This window comes from Lytechinus pictus, chromosome 3, assembly GCF_037042905.1.
Source record: "Lytechinus pictus isolate F3 Inbred chromosome 3, Lp3.0, whole genome shotgun sequence".
Classification (NCBI taxonomy): Eukaryota; Metazoa; Echinodermata; class Echinoidea; order Temnopleuroida; family Toxopneustidae; genus Lytechinus; species Lytechinus pictus.
The window spans coordinates 68796725-68813172 of record NC_087247.1 but is presented as its reverse complement, the minus strand read 5'-3'; the positions used below and the strand labels follow the sequence as shown (position 1 = coordinate 68813172).

The window sequence follows — 16448 nt, the reverse complement described above, 5'->3', positions numbered from 1 at the left end:
CCACTTTTCATGCCTGACCAATAACTCCATTTTCCGCATTACAGGCGGGTGTATTATGTGCTCGCCTTAGCGACTCTATTGTTTTGATATTATTATCGTGATCGGTCCAACTTTTTATGCTAAAAAGACACATGTCCTGAAAGTCATACATCATAATGTAACAAGTCACAATTTCATTAATTGATTGACTTTAATGACAGACTCAATTGATGAAGAATTAACAACACGTATTAAATGCCAATATCAACTCCAGACACTATGGTATTTATTGGATCAGTATGTGAGTCACAATGAAAAAAGTGAATATGTTCAACAAGCATGACATCCAAGATTTCTGTTTAACAATGTGTATGTGCTAATTAGGGCCTTCCTTGAATGAATGAATGAATGAATGAATGAACGAACGAACAAATGAACAAACTTTACCTAAGTCTAATGAATGTCAGAATATTCATCTTAACTTTCTTTTCCAAGATGTAAGGCCTCTGGAAACCAAACCTCTCCTGTAGTTTTATTCGCTTCTGTGAGGTGAGTATAATATGAACTGGAAATTGATGGTGGTATTGGGAGGAGATATTTTATTTGTTTGATATTAAGTATTTTTCAGGTCAGATTAAATTTGGCTCATAAATGCAAACTTGAAGTAGGACAGACATGACACTCTTTAGTATTCCATTACCAAACATGTTCCTTGAATTCAAGCTTTTTTGGTTGATATAGGAAACACTCAGTGTGAATTCATGGGGTAAGACGGAGAATGTACCATGTAATTCTTCACTGGTACTGCACTAGCATAAATTACTGTGTGAGCTGTTAACCCTAATAAGGCGGGGGGGGGGGGGGTGATCCATCCCCCCCCCCTCGACAGTCATCGTGATAAAGCAGCAACACAAATTTTCTTACTGCGTCGGTCGGTGACTTTATACTTTCAAGTCTCGCGCAACTTTTGAGACCAAAATTGCATTCCCAGAGTATGCGGTTCAGAAATAACTCAACATTTTGTAAGTGCATGCAGACCCAATATTGCTCAAAAACATGAATTTGTCTACAAATCCAATGCAAATAGTGTTTTTTGCCAAAATTCATAAATGTATCATTATCTTTCCTTTAACAGATTAAAATCAATTGATTTCATCTTGTTTATGGTAAAAAATAGGTCCCCGACAATTTCCATTGAAAAAGCACAATAAAAAACGAAAAGTCGAAAAACGTAAATACATCAGAAATTTAGAAAACAATAGAATACATAAAGAAATAAATGTGATGTTGAAATTTATTTAAAGTACATTTGATCAGATTCCTATAAAGAGTCTGTGAACCAAAAAATAGCATTTCATGGGCATTATTTAGTTAATTAGAGCAAACTTTTGATTTTACGCATGAATTAGCATAATAAATTAGCAATGACATCTCTCAGATTTTGATGTTTTTTGTAGATAATGCCATGGGTAACGTGTGTGCCAATTTTCATCTCGATTGCGCGATTGACAGCCGAGATCATAAGGGGAACCGAATCAGCCCCCCCCCCCCCCCTCCCGGTCTTCTTAGGCCACGAAATAGCCCAGTCTATTTAGGGTTAAGTTTAAACAATTTAAGACATTGTTGAGAGTCTTCAATATGATGATTCAATTTCCCTATTGGTCTAATAAAGCCTTGATGTAAAATCTAAATCTGATGACTATTGATATTACCAACTTACATGTACAGCCATACTTCTGTTATTCGTAATATGAAGATTTTGTTGTGTTAAACATGCAGTATTAAAAGGCATTCTAGTTCAGATGTATCTTGAATTGCATACATTTTCTTCTTTTTTTTTTCTTCCTTTTTTTTGTTCTCTGCTTTAGCCGAACATGTCTCTGATGGAAACGTACTTATAGGCAACATTCTTCATTAAAAACTGAACAGGAGTCATGGTTGTAGATATGTCATTTGGAGACACTTTTGGAACTAAAGCTGATGGCCTGTGCATTCTTTGGTAAGGAATCATTTCCTATCTATTTTTGTCTGTCGGTCAGGAGCAACTCATGGATGGCAAAATTGTATAAGTTGGCTGTTAGGCCGCACAAAATATATTAGTGTTTGCTTGTAACACATTTTTTTTTTATGTTAAAAAAATCAGGTTTTTTTTTCTTCTCCAAATGCAAGCACTATATAATTGATGAGCACCAGCATTTCTCTGATGAATAAATTATTGAAAAAGAAAAGGAAAATTCAAGAATGAAAGAAAATACAGTTAAAGTTAAACTGAAAATAAGAAAGAATAATTGAAATCAATATCCTTAACCCTATCTGGGCCGGGATATTTTGGAAGTTCATTGGGGGGGCAGACCTGCCAACCAGTACGTTTTAGCCGTATTAAGTACGTTTTTGCAACCAAAATACGGCAGTACGTTTTTTCTTTGAAAAATACGTTTTTGTAAAAAAAAAAAAAAAAAATTATTATTATTTTTTTTTTTACTAAATCGTAATTTATTGAGAAAAATAATCTCTATATGTCTTTATTTCATAAAACGTGCACAAATATGGTTATTAGATCAATGTAATTTCAGGTAACTTGTTTTTTTTTTCAATCATTTTGTTCAAATCAGGGTGAAGATATACACATGTTTTAATTTTAGCTTGTATGCAGCTTGAGCGCCGCGATGAGCGAGTGCGCCAAGCATTTTATTATGAAATACACTTTTTTTGGGAAAAATACATTTTTTTAAATCACAGAATACAGTTTTTCATTCCCAGAGGTTGGCAGGTCTGGGGGGGGGGGGGGGGGGCTCCCAGGCCCCCCCTTGAGATCTCGGCCATTGGTTGCGTGATCGCGCCGAAATTTGGCTCGCAGGTTGTCTGGGACATAATCTGCAAAACTGTATAGTCATTCATTTAATGCAAATTGCTATTAAGCGATTATGCTAATTAGTATGCAAAATCATATATTTCCCTCTAACTCCCTAAACAAAGCTCCAAATGTTCTAATTTTTGTCTCACCTGCATAGCAGAGTGAGACTATAGGCGCTGCTTTTCCGACGGCAGTGGCGATGGTGGCGGCGTCAACACCATATCTTAACCGAAGGTTAAGTTTTTGAAATGACAGCATAACTTAAAATGTATAATAATAATAATAATAATAATAGGCATTTATATAGCGCCATCTATCTAGAAATATTCTATTCCGAGGCGCACAAGAAAAGAAAGAATGAGAAATTTTGGATGAGTGTCAAAGTGCCAATAACTAATACTGTTAGAAAAGATAAGACTTCAGTTTGGATTTGAAGGTCTCCAGTGATTGTATAATTCTTAAATTTAATGGCAAATTTTTCCAAAGAGAGGGTGCTGAGGCAGAGAAAGCTCGTGCACCATATGCTACACATGTCTTGGGAGTCTTAAGAAGTTGCTGGTGCGATGATCTCAGGCTACGAGCTGGTGCATAAGGTGTGACAAGGTCTTGTAGATATTTTGGTGCCAAACCATTCAACACTTTCCAAGTGAGAAGAAGTATTTTAAATTCTATACGCTTCCGGATTGGCAACCAATGTAACTTTTGGAGAATTGGTGAGATGTGTTGATATTTTGACGTACCAGTTAAAACCCTGGCAGCTGTATTCTGAGCATGCTGAAGTTTATTAACATTGCGTGAGGTTATATTAAAAAGAAGAGCATTTCCAACATCTAATCGAGATAGTACAAATGAGTGTATAAGCATAGCAGCCGACTTATGGTCAAGGACTTTCCTAATGCTGTTAACATTATGAATATTGTGGTATACTGATCGACATATTTTCTTTACATGTGCATCCATAGACATATTTTCGTCAAATACGACACCGAGATTACGAACTGATGACAAGGCTTTAATCAAGGAGTCCCCAACCTGTATAGTCCGGTCCTTAATCAAATGACTTTGTGATTTAGAACTAATAATCAACAACTCTGTTTTACTTTCATTTAATTTCAACTTATTATCTAGCATCCATGACCGCATATCATCTATTGTATTTTGTAAACGAAGCCTGGCAGACAACTCACTAGCAGGGTCAGTTGGATCAAACGACACATACAACTGTGTATCATCCGCATACATATGAATGTTTATGCCATGTTTATGCGCAATTTTTGCCAGAGGACTGGAATAGATGGCAAAAAACAACGGCCCGAGGACTGAACCTTGGGGCACTCCGAAAGGAAGAACAGGAGATGACATATTTTCACCAATCTTGACAACCTGTGATCTATCATGAAGATAAGATGAAAACCAATCTAGAACAACCCCTCCTATGCCACAATATTTCAAACGATCCAATAGCAAATCATGGTCAACAGTATCAAATGCTGACGAAAGATCAAGCAGAAGGAGGAAAACAGCCTTCTTATCATCAACAGCACGAAGAATATCATTTGATACACGAACCAAAGCAGTTTCTACCCCATGACATTTCCTATATGCAGATTGAAAAGGTTCAAACAATTCATTATCAAAAAAATGGTCAGTGAGACGCACAGCCACAACCTTTTCTAATATCTTTGACACAAACTTAAAATTCGAGACAGGTCTATAGTTTTTTAATTCCTCCAAGTCTAACGATGGATTTTTCAAGAGAGGAGTGACAAGTGCTTGCTTGAAATCATGAGGAAAATTACCAGTTTCAAGAGAAATGTTAATAATTTTGTGATTACTGGAAGCAACAGATTCATATGTTTCTTAAGGACCCAGGTTGGAACTGGATCTAATGAGCATGATTTAGCAGGATAAGAGGTCACAATGTTCATAACTTCTTTATCAGTTGTCATTTCAAATGTTTTCATTATAGGAGTGGCTGTATGTGAGGAGTCACATTCTTCAACACTATGAGATAAGGTACCCTGCATTGAGTCTAAATTATCCCGGATAGTGGATATTTTTTATACAAAGAAATTACTGAAACGTTCTGCTAGGTCTAATTGAGATATATGTTCCGGCAATTTTGGTTTGTTCTTTTGATGGAGAGCACTATCAATAACTCTGAAAAACTGTCCACTATCTTTACAATTGGAAAGCTGTTCCTTGAAGTACTTTGCTTTGGCATCTTTTATCATATGCCAAACTAAGAGGCGCTGTTTAGTAAAATTTTCTCTATTTATGTCTGTTCTCTCAGCTCGCCAACGACGCTCAAGTCGTTTGCGCAAGCGTTTTGTTTCTGCTATGTCAGATGTATACCAGACATTCCTCGGTCAGATTGTTACTTTACTCTTTGTTAATGGAGCATGTTTGTCCAAGATAGACTGAAGACTAGCATCATATTGATTGACAAGAGTATTGACATCAGAAGTAGGATGTAAGAGAAGATCTGAAGCAAGAATATCAACAGCCAACTTTTCATAATCAATGGCTTTGAGCTTCCTGTATGAAATAACCTTTCTGTTTCTCATAGGTTTAGTTAATTTCAAATTACAGTGTATTGCAGCATGGTCAGTGAGAAAAGATGACACCTCCAGAGCTCTGATAAGCTCATCATCAGTACGCGTAATCACAAAATATGGACCTAGTTCATGAAACTTGGACATAAGGTCAATCAAGTATTACTGAACATCCTGCCTGAGTTTCAAGTCACATGACCAAGGTCAAATGTCATTTAGGGTCAATGAACTTAGACCATGTTGGGGGAATCAACATCAAAATCTTAACCTAAGGTTAAGTTTTTGAAATGTCATCATAACTTAGAAAGTATATGGACCTAATTCCTGAAACTTGGACATAAGGTCAATCAAGTATTACTGAATATTCTGCCCGAGTTTCAAGTCACATGACCAAGGTCAAAGGTCATTTAGGGTCAATGAACTTTTGCCAAGTTGGGGGTATCTGTTGAATTACCATTATAACTTTGAAAGTTTATGGATCTGATTCATGAAACGTGGACATACGAGTAATCAAGTATCACTGAACACCCTGTGCGAGTTTCAAGTCACATGATCATGGTCAAAGGTCTTTTAAGGTCAATGAACTTTGGACAAGTTGGGGGTATCTGTTGAATTACTATCATAACTCTGTAAGTGTATTGGTCTAGTTAAAAAAACTTGGACATAAGAGTAATCAAGTATCACTGAACATCCTGTGCGTGTTTCAGGTCACATGACAAAGGTCAATGGACTTTGGCCATGTTGGGGGTATTTGTTGAACAACTATCATAACTCTGGAAATGTATGGATCTAGTTCATAACATTTGGACATAAGAGTAATCAAGTATCACTGAACATCTCATGCAAGTTTCAGGTCACATGACCAAAGTCAAAGGTCATTTCAGGTCATTGAACTTTGGCCATTTTAGAGGTAATTATTAGATAGCTGTCATAACTTTCACAGCTTATAGATATAGTTTATAAAATGTGGATATAGGGGTAATTAAGTATCACTGACAAGTCTTAGGTCGCATGATCAAGGTCAAATGTCATTTATTGTCAATGAACGTAGTATTGTACAGTATCATATAAATGGTGTTTTTTGTGAATAATTATTTTATAGTAGTTTTCAAAGTCAGCACTGCTGCTATATTGAACCGCGTGATGCAGGTGAGACTGCCAGAGGCGCTCCACTTGTTGGTATTAAAACTCTTAGTGGTATTCTTAGCCAGTGTACATGAAAAACATTGCGATATCACATCGTACTATTTTTTTTTTTACAATTTCTTATGTAATTACATGTTTTTTAGACTTGTATAAAATGTTGCTGGGGTGACGATAAGTGGAAGAGTTATGAAGACATGATGGTAGTGGATTTTGTGAAAGAGGGAACATTGGGCAAGGATTCAGCGTGTGTGTAGTGCATCCAATTCCAATGACGTCACAAGAGATGAAGGTGATGTGGAAATCCTGTAGTCCGAGTACACGAAGCGAGCCGCTGATCTTTGTACTTGCTCAAGCAGGTTCGTGACTGTGACTGTGTATGGATTCCAGGCCTCACAGCTATACTCTAGTTGGGGGCGCACTAAGGATGTGTAGGCCCTCGACTTCACATCTCTTGTACAAGAGGAAAGAGTCCAAGAGTACGACTTGCTTTCTGCCGGACGAATTGGCAATGCTTGTTCCATCGCAGATCAGAAGAAACTGTAACAAAGCTGCCAACCATTACGTTTTTGCCGTAATCATTACGTTTTTTCATTCAAATTACGGTATTATGGTTTTTCTTTTCAAATTACGTTTTTTGACAATTTTGATAATGTGTGTACATAATTGTATGTATGTGGAGTGCGTGTTGAGCCCGAGATGAGCCTGGTACTTGCGAGTGCGTAGTCGCCTGCCGGCCGGTTTTCCAACGCACTTTAATAATTTGATAGCGTGCACGTACATATACATTAGTTGAATATGCGAGTGGCATGCATGGTACGAATCGCGATGTATAGCGACTGGTAAATACGTCTGTAAGGATGATGACGTCATCCAAGATGGCAACTTACGATGACAAACGAAAGGATCGAGGATGATTATGTTTTGATCATCATTTGAAAGGAAATAACAGTAACTGCGGTCTAAGATACGATATTTCTGAATTTTGTTTATTTTATCTTAAATTTGCATGTAATTTCTTTCCTATAAAGTGATGTTTTATGTACAAAAAAACGATCCGAAAATCAGATTTCCGCCGAATGTTAGATCTAACGTTACTGCTAATACGTTGTCTTTACGCACGGGCCAACACTCTTCAGGTGAGTGGAGCCAACGTTTGTTCTTGCAGCGCAGAGCGAGGAGTACGATGAATTGGGTAGGGTAATTCCCCAAATGTAGTAAGAGAAGAGTCCATTTGTAATGGAGGGGGATTTGGAGGTTTGAGGAAAATTATTATTCCATTTGCAAAATTTTACGAAAATACTCATCATATATATTAAAGATTGAATCATCAAAAGATATTTTTCATATACTTTAAAATTAATTGTAGTGATAAAGAAATGAAATTTTGAGGCTATTTTCTTGAATTGATTAATATAAATTCCCTTCGGATAACGGTACTGTCTGGTTAATTTTCATCAACTCGTATCAAACAAATACGATGAATTTGGCTTTGAAAAGACCTGGGGCGGTATTCTGAAAACGTTCTTATCTTAATTTTGTTCTTATCTATGTCACGATCTCAAATTGGTATTCTGAAAACGTTCTTATCTTTTTCTTATCTTTTGTTCTTATCTTTTTCTTATCTTGCAAAACATCCTATGCTGAGCGCGCAAATGTATTACTCGCGCATAATACAAAAGCGCGCTAAAAAGATAGGAACAAAATGAAGATAAGTGGTATTCTGAAAACGTTCTTATCTTTCACGATATTTATGATAATATTTAAGATAGCTAGAGGGTTATCACATCTCACGATGTCCGCGTTCTTTCTTGCTCAAACTCGATGGTCACTAGTTGTAACAAGTACCCACAAGTATTCCTCCCACCCTTTCTTATGCCCTTCTCTTTTTTCTATCCCTTTTTTCTCTATTTATTTATCTATTTTCTTCCTTTCTATTTGTCTGTCTTTCTTCCTTTCTATGTGTCTGTCATTCTTCCTTTTTTCATTCTTCATTTATATCGTCTTTTTTTTTTCTACTGTAACAATGATTTATGGTTAATTGATTTTCATTTGTAGAATGTGAAATCACACTTGTAAGATAAAATGTACGTGCAGAAAGAAAGACGAATAAATATCTTATCTTATCTTATCTTATCTATCTTATCTTATCTTTTGTTTTATTCTTTTTGAATCTTTTAATTTCTTTAATTTTCTTGGTTTTGTTTCATTTATTCTTCATCTTTCTTCCTTTTTTATTTTCCCTTTCTGCTTTTTTTCTTTGCCCTTTTCTCTCTTCCTTTCCTTTTCTTTTTTTTCATTTTTCTTCCTACCTTTACTTTTTTGTTATCTTTTTATTTCTTCCTTATTTTTTTTCTTTCGTCTGTATATATGCTTTTCCTTTCCCCCTTTTTCTTACTTTCTTCCTTCCCTTAATTTGTATTTTCCCTTATTTTTATTTCTTTCTCTTTTTATTTTTGAGTTATTTTTATTTTTTCGTTAGTTCGTTTGTTCTTTCTTTCATTTTGTTTATTTCTGCTTCCTGACACTCTTGTGTCTTATTTACTTTCTTTCTTCTATTTTATTCTTTATTTTGCTCATTCTGTTTTTTTTTGTTCGTTCTTTATTTACTCTCCTTCTTTACTTTCTTTTCTGTGTCTTTCTTCTATTAATTTTTGAAAATGTTTTTCTTTATTATTTCCATTAACATTTTTTTTTTTTTTTATTCATTCTTCACTTTTCCTGACTTTTTATTTTTCCTTTTCGTTCCTTTTCTTTCTTTGAATTTACCTTTCTTTCCTTATATCTTTCTGTAGTCTTTATTCTTGCTTCCTTTTATTTTATTTTATTTCTTTGTTTCATTGTCCTTTTTTCTCTTTACCTTCAATTTTTACATTTTTATTCCTTCTTTTTCTTTTTCTTTCTTATTGTCTTTCATTTGTTTTTTCTAACTTTTTTTCTTTTTCGGTTCTTTATTACTTCATTTTATCCTTTTTTATTTTGTCCTTTTACTTTTTTCCTTTAAGTTTCATTTTTTTTCTCTCTTTATTTTTTCTTCCTCACTTTATCATTGCTAATCATTCTATTTCTTTTTCCTTCTTTTATTCATTCTTTTTTCTTTCTTTATTTTCTTATTTTTAATTTTTTTTTGCTTGCTTACTTTCGTTTACTTTTTATTTCTTTCATTATTTTCTGCCTTGTACCTTTCATCCTTTTATTTCTGCTTCATTCTGAAACTTTTTTGTTTTCTTACTTAGCTACTTACTTTCTTTCTTTATATTTCATTCTTTATTCGTACCCGCTTTATTTACTTTTTTCTTTACTTTCTTCCTTTCTTTATTTTGTGCACGTGTCTCGACGAAATAATAATCAGTCATTGCGTATAAATTGCCTATTTCGCGCAATGCGCCAGAAAGAGTGTGCGCGCAGCGCCCATGATATTCTCTTGACATAAGGGACGCTTCTATTGGTTAAACTGCCAATATTAAGTGCATTTTGATTGGTAATATCCTAAAAATGGGCGTGTTGAAGATAAGAAGAAGGCAGTACTTACAAAGGTAAGAACGCGTTAAGAAGATTTTCAGAATACCGATTTGCAATGATTTTAACTTCTTCTTATCTCAATGAGATAAGATAAATGATAAGAACAAAGATAAGAACGTTTTCAGAATACTACCCCAGGAAAGCTCTTCATTGTCCCCTGAAGTAATAATTCTGGGTGATATTCAACATTTGTTGATAGTTTCACATGAGTTATACTAGAGAGATGTCCTACTGCCTTTGGAATTCATTAAAAAAGTCGGCACTTTAGCATTCAGTTTAGCAGGAATGGGAAGATTTCTTCCCCGGTTCTGGCGGCCTAGATGTCTGCTCTATAGTGCTGTCACTGCTGGGGATGATTGAGTGTGCGTGCAGTGTGATTGAGGCTGAGCTGTGCACATCGTGAAGTGATTTACGATGGGACTTTTGTGGAATGATTTCAACTTCTTATCTATAGATCTATTTGAATTTTAGATAAGATTGATTTATGAATAATTTATCTATATTTGTGGAATGTTACATGTACACTTCCATTTTATGTCACTTTAATTTTAAAGGGTACTGTTTGGCAAAAACAATGTTACTTGGGAAGAGAAGTCTGAATTGATGTCAACTTTTTTTTTATTTCTCTTAGTCTACAATTTGGTAGTTTTGTCAGGAAACTCAACATAAAACAGTGAATTATTTAAGAAGTGGAAAGGAAGCCCCAGAAAAATGGAGCCCTAAAAATGTTCACCAGAACTGATTTTGGTGCCCCTGAAAGAATTTTTTCTCGACAGATCTTCACTTTGATAAGTGCCGGAGTAGGTTGCACTACAAAATGAAAGGCCTACTTGTCATTTTTGTCTCACCTGCATAGCAGAGTGAGACTATAGGCGCCGCTTTTCCGACGGCGACGGCGGCGGCGACGGCGACGGCGGCGGCGGCGTCAACACCAAATCTTAACCTGAGGTTAAGTTTTTGAAATGACAGCATAACTTAGAAAGTATATGGACCTAGTTCATGAAACTTGGCCATAAGGTTAATCAAGTATTACTGAACATCCTGCCTGAGTTTCATGTCACATGACCAAGGTCAAAGGTCATTTAGGGTCAATGAACTTAGACCATGTTGGGGGAATCAACATCAAAATCTTAACCTAAGGTTAAGTTTTTGAAATGTCATCATAACTTAGAAAATATATGGACCTAGTTCATGAAACTTATACATAAGGTTAATCAAGTATCACTGAACATCCTGCATGAGTTTCACGTCACATGACCAAGGTCAAAGGTCATTTAGGGTCAATGAACTTTGGCCGAATTGGGGGTATCTGTTGAATTACCATCATAACTTTGAAAGTTTATGGATCTGATTCATGAAACTTGGACATAATAGTAATCAAGTATTACTGAACATCCTGTGCAAGTTTCAGGTCACATGATCAAGGTCAAAGGTCATTTAGGGTCAATGAACTTTGGCCAAATTGGGGTATTTGTTGAATTACAGCCATAAATTTGAAAGTGTGTTGGTCTAGTTCATAAAACTTGGACATAATAGTAATCAAGTATCACTGAACATCCTGTGCGAGTTTCAGGTCACATGATCAAGGTCAAAGGTCATGTAAGGTCAAAGAACTTTGGCCACGTTGGGGGTATTTGTTGAATTGCCATCATATCTCTATAAGTGTATTGGTCTAGTTCATAAAACGTGGAAATAAGAGTAACCAAGTATCACTGAACATCTTGTGCGAGTTATAGTAGTTTTCAAAATCAGCACTGCTGCTATATTGAATCGCGTGATGCAGGTGAGACGGCCAGAGGCATTCCACTTGTTAGAAAAATTTGCCTAGGTGCCTATTTGACTAGAATAAAAGTGGCCTTCATGCCCTTTAGAATGGCCTTGATACCCCTTGAAATTTTGGGGCATCCAAGGCCACTTTGCCGGTTGCCCCAAGCTGAAAGTGCCCATTTAAAAATGGCCTTGCCCCTCTCAATTCTTAATTCAAGCCCTGCTACTGACTTAATTAAAGTTGGTAGATTATATCAAACGGCCCAAGACTAAGGGTCCAATTTGTAACACTCCGTTACTTAGCCCAGACTAGGCCTAGAGATGAACTTTTTTTAAATTGTTCACTGCATACATACTCTTTGCATTGGATGTTTGTCGCATGTGGTTTTAAGGTTCGTTTTAACACATTCCTTTTTTTGTTGGAAATTCCTTTTTTTGCTTGCACAAGGTTGGCAGCTCTGCTGTAACACCCAAGTACTTGTAGTTGCTAACTCTAGGGATTACACTATTTGTCAGATGATACTGCTGGATGTTGGGAGTGCGTTTGCGTGATCTAAATCTCCATGGAACGAACAGTAGCCTTAGTGTAAACCCTACAATAGTGGCATGTGTTCCTGTTTTTCCCGAAGCTTTTCTCGAAGCTTTGTCGATGTCCTATACATATGTATGCATGTTGAGAGACATCCTTGTCTTTTCTTTCAGACATCTTTTCTTAAACTGAGTATTTAAGGCGTCAGTTTTTAACAGCCGGAGTCACTGACACTATCGCTGTAGCAGAAAATACCTGAAGGACAACATCAAAGACCACTTAAGCTGATATGCCTCCTCTCCACATTTAGGGACTTTTCTTGTATGCCCCTCCCTGGTTGTCTCAATAGATGCGTGCAAACATCATGACATATTACATAATGACGCTTATATAGACATAGAAAACATCTTCCAATTTAGTAAGCCTTTCTATCTTTAATGGTTTTCTAGTCCTTTTCTTGGCCTAATCAGGAATGATAGCTCAGTAGATAGAGCGGGGGTTTCGGATTCCGGTGACCTGGATTTGATTCCCACTTGGTACATAAGTGCTCTTTTGTAAGGCGCATCCTCATTACCATGTTACCAGGTTTTGGAGAGGACATTAAGCTGTTGGTCCTCTGGTTGTTTGCTTACAAGCATTCATGCTTTCTTAGTAATGAGGTAAACAACCATCATATTAAGGCTTAAGATCCCAAGTTTTCATACTTTCATCCCTCTGATTTCTTGACAGTTATCAAATTGAAAGTGACATTATAAGTTCCCTGTGATTAAACTTCTGACACTTAGTAATAGTATTAAAGTTTCAACAGAAACTTGTCGAACTCACAACTTTGGCATCTTTGGGCTACAGCCTCCACACAGAGACAACCTTGGAAGTTGGACATGCATGGATGATTAGGTATTATTTGACAAAACAGATCCATTTGTAAACCATTCCATATTCACTAGAGGAAAATGATCTGAATATGCAGCCAAAAGCCTCTGCCAATGACTTAATTGAGTATAGGACGTCCCTGAAATTGAAATAAAATATCTGTACAAGCCTTAGGTGAAGACCCACTTTATGATCAAATCAGGGACTGTGCCTTAAGAGTAGTGTTGTCCATTCTTTTATATCATCAATGCTATACCTACTGTAGCACACTAAACAAATGTTATGTACCCAGCTATGAATCCTCCAAACCATATTATTCTCTTTTTATCTTCAACATTTAAATTTCTCTTTGAAGCTGCTCTTTTATATATGATAAGTTTAAATGCCATGCTCATCGCACTGTTTAGAATTGGTAGACAAGCAATATACAAACAAGGATAAATTATTTTTTTTTAGAAATAAGAGAAATGAAGTGGTGTCCTTTAAATTACCATTGCCAGTATGCATGTAGGTATATTATTGAAAGGGATAGTTTGGGCTGGATAATCTCTATATCTCAACTAATAGATTAAAATTCACAAAGCAAAATGGTGAAAATTTGATAAAAATCGGATAAGAAATAAAAAGTTATTGAATTTTAAAGATTTGCATTATTGCTGTGAAACAGTTCTAGGTTTGTCTTTATAAATATATTCATTAGGTGGGCTAATGATGTCATATCCCCACTTCTTCTTTTGTAATTTATTATATGAAATTAGGTTCATTCAAAATTGTTCTACCAAGAACTTAAACAATTGGATTGACAACTGATTAAGTATGTTAGTTATTTATTGCCGCAACTTATTTCATCATAATGCAGACACATCATTTACGGATGTATGAAATAATGAAACATTTATGATTTCATGTATTAACATAAGAAAAAGGAAAGTGGGGATGTGACATCATCAGCCCACCTAATGAATATTCATGACGATGTGCATATAACTGTTTTAAAAAATGTTGATAAACTTTAAAGTTCAATAACTTTGTTATTTGTTATCCGATTTTTTAAAGAAATTTTCAGCATTTAGCTCTGTGAATTTTTCCCTATTTATTTAGATGGAAATATTTTCAGCCTGGACCATCCCTTTAACAAATGGTACTCCACACTTAAAAGTGGATTATTTTCCTCAAGATTTTTAAGGGGAAAATACAACGTTGCTAAGGTAAATAGTGTTGCTAGGCAATGGAATTGTGTCAGTAGATAATGGTACAACTGTTTGCCTATCGATAACAAACTATCATGTTAATTTTCTCAATATTTTTACTCTAAGGCACAACTTCCTCAGCACATTTGGCCGAGATGAAGAATGGTAACATAGCCGTTGCTAGGGAATATTGTTTCTAGGCAACACTTTTGTCTCCAAGGAAGCTATAAAATAGTCAGTTTGTTGAATGATTATTGAAAACGAGGTTGTAGGCATCTATATGATAATTGTGTCAGTATTATTGCTCATAATGGACTATTTTTCCACAGATTTGTCCAGGGAAAAGAGTGTTAACATAGTCGTTGCTATGGAAAATAGTCGTTGCTAGGCAATGAATTGGTATCCATGGGAAATATGAAATGGTCATTTTATTGTTGTTCTATTGAAGACATGATACTACATGTTAATTGATCAGGTATTATTAACTCAATCAACTTTTTCACCACAAAATAGTATGAAGTATGTGACTTGTACATACGTGTTTCAATGCACGCAGTAAAAATGAACATAATATGGCGATTTGTACGATGTGAAGGGGTATGTCAGTTAGAGCTTAGCAAATTTATTTGAGGTTCGCAATGGTTAAAATGGGGGTTTTCAGTTCTTTTTATTATTTTTCAATAATACTTTATAGAATTTCATTGGTGTAATTTATTTGGTTTAATTTAACCTAGTTAAAAAGTTAAGTTACGTTTAAAATGGAAAAATAAGTGGTTTACTTAAGGAGCTAAATGGTTGCTAAGGAATTTTTTGTTGGTAGGCAACAGTTTCTGAGAAAATGTTAATAAAATTCACGCTAAGTTGTTTTTCAGTAATTCTTCTTACAATATGTAGTGGATCTATCCTTTGAAAATAAGAAAAAATACCTGATAATTCAAATTAATGAGTAAAAAATCAATATTCACAAGAAATATTCAATAAGTATTTAAAATGGGCGTGGCTTATTCAAGGCTGGTTTCCATGGTGATGCTACACAGTACGGCATTTTTAATGCCCAATTCCAAAAAATTCAGAAAATTTCCTTTAATTTGATTTATGATTTTACTTTGATCCAGCCGGGGGGATTAAAGTCAAGAAATAAGGCACTTTTTGGCTTCTGGCCGCTCACCTATATGTAGCTAATGTTGTTTCCAAAGAATGATGTATACACACGTGGGGTTTGAAGAGGAATGTAAATTCCTATGAATTCACCCTCTTGCTAGATAGTATCTGACTTGGAAACCATTTTTGTCCCATTTTTTAGGGATCCAAATGTCGTCCACTCGTCACAGACATTATGACACTTAACTCTGTTAAGGTCAAAGGTCATTTTCAGGTCAATGTTTAAAGTTTACATGCAAGACTCTCTTATGACACATAACTCTGCAACCTAAGTAACTTTTCAACCAAACTTACAAGGTAGATGTACTTAGGGGACCTGCATGTTATGTTTTAGTGGAAGGTCACATGGTAAGGTCAAAGGTCATTTTTAGTTCAATGTTATAACACAACTCTGCAACCGTAAGTCACTTTTCACCCGAACTTGGGTTGTAGATGTACTGAGGAGACCTGCATGTCATGGCGCAATCAGAGGTCACATGGTAAGGTCAATAACTCAACTCTGCAACCGAAAGTCACTTTTAAACCAAACTTGGGTTGTAGGTGTACTTAGGAGACCTGCATGTCATTGTGTTCAGAGGCAGTGGCGAACTATGGCGGCCCCCTCCCCCCCCCCCCATCGTCTAGCAAAAAAAACAAAGAAAAGGAGAAAAAGAGGGAGAAAGAAAGAAAAACGTAGTGGGGGATTAAGAATTTATTGTATATTATGTTATACTATGTTATATTATATATTACATTATATTATGTAACATAAGAAATATTTTTCATAACTTCATGAAACATAATTTGCGTAGGGCCTATGTGGTCATCATTCCTGGTGCTCGCATTGTCTGTTTAATTCATGTTGTACTAAAACATCCCATTTTCAAGTCAATATA

General features: G+C 35.5%; 1 protein-coding gene across 1 annotated transcript in view; it reads left to right on the top strand.

Annotated features, from left to right (window-relative positions):
- Positions 1–2421, top strand: part of LOC129256771 (general transcription factor IIH subunit 1-like) — a 70381-nt gene extending 67960 nt beyond the window's left edge. Inside the window, exons 44-45 of the mRNA XM_064097634.1 lie at positions 475–528; positions 1848–2421. The gene's annotated coding sequence lies outside the window, so the exon portion shown is untranslated. The remainder of the gene's footprint in view (positions 1–474; positions 529–1847) is intronic.
- Positions 2422–16448: the final 14027 nt, after the last annotated feature.